This window comes from Apus apus, chromosome 1, assembly GCF_020740795.1.
Source record: "Apus apus isolate bApuApu2 chromosome 1, bApuApu2.pri.cur, whole genome shotgun sequence".
NCBI lineage: Eukaryota > Metazoa > Chordata > Aves > Apodiformes > Apodidae > Apus > Apus apus.
In genome coordinates this window covers 5,941,629-5,945,444 of record NC_067282.1, presented here as the reverse complement: position 1 = coordinate 5,945,444, position 3,816 = coordinate 5,941,629, and positions in this window count along the sequence as shown.

Genomic DNA, 3,816 nt, shown 5'->3' with positions numbered 1-3,816 from the left:
ACCTATGAGGAGCTAGTTCAGAGCAGATACTCAATAGCAGGACTTTGATTATCCCCTCAATGAAAAAAAATAGCCTGTTTAATTCTCCAAAGTTTTGTGATAAATAAGGATCTAAACCATGAATACTTCTTTCCAGAATTCTTGTTGGCTTTTAACACTTACTGTCTCAAAGCTTACAAAGCTGTTTTTTCATACTACCATCTCATATCCAACCAAAGCAGCTCAGTAACTATAATCAGTGACAACTATGGACAGATGCCCAGATGTCTTGAAGACCTAACTAAGAACCTGAATTCCTAAATTTTACAATTAATCCTTTTTGTATGCACTTGTTCAGAGCTTTCACCACTCAGAAGACTCCAGTAAGGGCATACTACTATCCCAAATCCTCTGTACTCTTCCATGCTTCCCACTGGAAGCTGAATCAAATTCAAAGGAAACCTGCACAGCTATTATCTGTCCGCAGTTTAAGTAAAATGTCACTGGAAGCTCCAGAAAAGCTCCAGTCTCAGACACAGCACAAATTTATGACTCCCAGATAGAGTTTCTCTGTGCAAGAAGCATTTGTCTTAGGGGAAGGCTAAAACTGTTCAGGGAGCTCATATAAGACACAGAGATTTTTTCCTGCTCCTAATGCCAGGTGCATTTGGTCACTCATCAGTCTTTAATAGGAAGCAAGTGAAATGTGCACCTGTAAACAGTAACAAACTCTTGCCAGCAATAACCTCTCCCCTGCATACATTTCTCAGACTAGATAGTATTAGTGAGAATTAATTCTTCTTGGTTGTGCTGTTTAATGCAGGGCTGGTAAGTACTCAGATATTTTCACACTGTATGGAGCAGAAGTTTGTTTTTACTTTCTGTTCATGCTAATGCCTTTCCGTACCACCCAGCTCAGGAAGGACCACTCTTGACAGCTGAATCTAATCTATACCTATGAGTATATTTTGTCTCAATTAAGAAAGATCGCATTACAACCTCCTGAGGACTCTGGTTGTTAACATATTAAAAGGTATATTATTTTTTTAGCTTGGTAGAAACAAATGCATTGTTGTCCATCAGTAATATATCATGTGCAAATTAATGCCTGAATTAATGTTGTATGGCTGCAGGGGAAAAAAAAATAGCCCTGGCTTTATTACATAATAAAATGCACTTAATTGTTGGACCAGAGCAGCTTTATAACATACCATTACTTTTGGAAACAACCTCTGTCTTTTCATTGATCAGAAAATGTTATCAGTCAGAGCCAGACTGAAAGTAAACCTGAAGAATAACATTGCAGGGCTGATGCAGTTGAGTGAAATAAATTGATGTTGGCCTGGCTTTGAATTAAAAAAGAAATATAATTAATATGAAGCTTTACAGAGTAACACATTTCCAACTTTTGAAGCCAAACATTTGCATTCAAAGCAATAAAGTGCTACATAAAATTGGATTGCATTTCTTAAGCCACGAATGGCATGCTGTCAAGGCTCTTTTTGTTTGCTTATTTGTTTGCTTTCTTGTGGTTTAATTAAACAGCATCTCAAGGTACAGAGGGACAGTTTGGAGTTACTCTAATGTCACTAAACACTCAGAAGATGTGGCAGGCTTGGAGAGTGTGACAGCAAGAAGCTGTTAAAACACTTTTTTGTTTCCATCTGTTTAAATGCAACTTGTGGATTTAAGATCTCATCTTAAAGCAGTCATGTTCCCCCCTTGCCCCTTCCTAGACAGAATTTAAGAGCAAGGAGAATATAGCTGGGGTACACTTACAAGGGGCTGTGATTTACTTCCTAGTCCAGACCCTCTAGCCTCAGCCATGACTTTGGAAAACAGATATTTAGGGAAGAACTTCATGAGATGACTAGACTCACACTTTTACTGCTTTCTTAAATTAGTGCACTGGGCTGTAATCCCTCTGGGCTGGAGCTTGCATTTTAGCATGTCCTTAGCTCTGCCAGAACATAAATGGTTATAATGAATTAGTTCAGGCCATTAATATAGAAAGCCTAAACAATTACACCAAGTTTCATGGCCTGATTATAGTTAATTTGAGAGGCTATCATGAAATTCACTGCCTAGGTTATCTGTTACAGCTCTATACAGAGTAATGTTTATATTCCTGATAATTGAATTTGTTCTGACTTACACTGTCTTTCTCCTTCTTTTCCCTGTGAGCAACACCTTGTGTAACTTTCCAGTGTTTCAGAGGTTTGCAGGCTACAGGTAAGCGTGCAAATATTTGAAATCTAGAGGGAAACCTGTAACACAAAGCTCCATTATTATTGTCATCTTGGTCAAAGTTTGCGAGTGTTTTATTCCAAGGATGTAAGAACAAGCATGGGTATGCCATGGGAGTGGGAAGTCTAAATTAAGTTGCTGAGTTAAAATTGAGAACCAACTGTGGGGAATTGCAGGACTTTAAGAGACTGAAATACTTGGTGATTAAGTGGCAAATGAAATTCAAGACAGATAAATGTAAAATTACATATATGGGGGAAAAAGAATCCAAACTTTACATATAAAATTATGAGTGCTGTGCTAACTCCTCTTACTCAGAAATAAGATGTTGGGGTTGTAATATATAGTTTTATTGAACTCAGTGCCCAGCTGTGGTAAAAAAATGCAAACTGAATATTCATAATTGTTAGGAAAGTGAATAAAATGGAAAATATCATTATATCACTATGTAAAGTGCTGGAGTGCCTGCATCTTAAATTCCGTGTGCAGTTCTGGTCCATTTCAAGGGCATCCTGGTACTTGAAAAGGCCAAGTGAACAGCAGGAAGGTAATCAATGGTGGGATGCAGATCTCACATGAGGACAGACTAAATAGGATGCAGCTTTTCAGTGAAAAATAGTGGCTACTGAGAGAAGTTTTTAACAAGGTGTATTCAGGTCTTTGGTATTCACAAGGGGCTTACAGGAAATAATTTTCTACTCCTTCCCCCCATACAGAAACTAGGGTCCTCCTGTCAAGGTAGCAGGTTCACAGCAAACAGAAGAACAAAACCTTGTTACACAACAGAGAATTAACCTCTGAAATTCCCAGCCACAAGAGTCTGTGGGTGTTGAAACTGTGCCTGGAATAGTAACACCCTGACATCTACTGAACTCAGGCAACAGGCCTGGCCTAGTGTCACCTTAAGCTGCTGTTAGGATTTGGGAGACCCTGTCACAGTATTGGACACCTATAGAGAAGGTCCTTAGTTCCCTGAAAGACTGGAAGAGTCAGTATTCCTGCCACTTCCTGTCACAGTCTATAAAAACCAGGAGAGCCAGGAGCTGAGCCACTCTCCCTTCCCGCTCGTTTCTCCCTGGTGGGGTTGTTGCTGGTTCCTTTGGTTTCCCACATGCTCTCTCCAGAATCCAACTGCATTGGGTGCCATGAGGAGCCGTGGGCCTCTCCCCTGGAACAGCCCTGCCTTTCCCATATCCCTGCCATCACTGAGATTGGTTTTGCATATAGATACTTACCTGTTCTTCCCCCACGTTTTACCCTTTAACCTTCTGTTATAGTAAATGTGTTTCTAGTTTCAATTTCCGAAGTTTAAGTCTCTCTTCCTTATTCCTCTTCTATCTTCCCTTGGGAGGGTGGAGGGGGAGGGGGGTAATAGAGAGCAACTCTGTCCTCTGGTGGTTTTTTGGGGCGATTCACCCTTAATATTTAAACCAGAACAGCTGCTAATTTTTGAGGAGCAAAGGACTACTCTGATGCAGTACTGCTGTACAGTCTGTGCTTGTATCCTCCTCCCTAGGCTTCTGCTGCTGACCACCTCTGATGACAGGGCACTGACAAGCTGACCCAGCATGGCTGTCCTTCTGTCTGTGA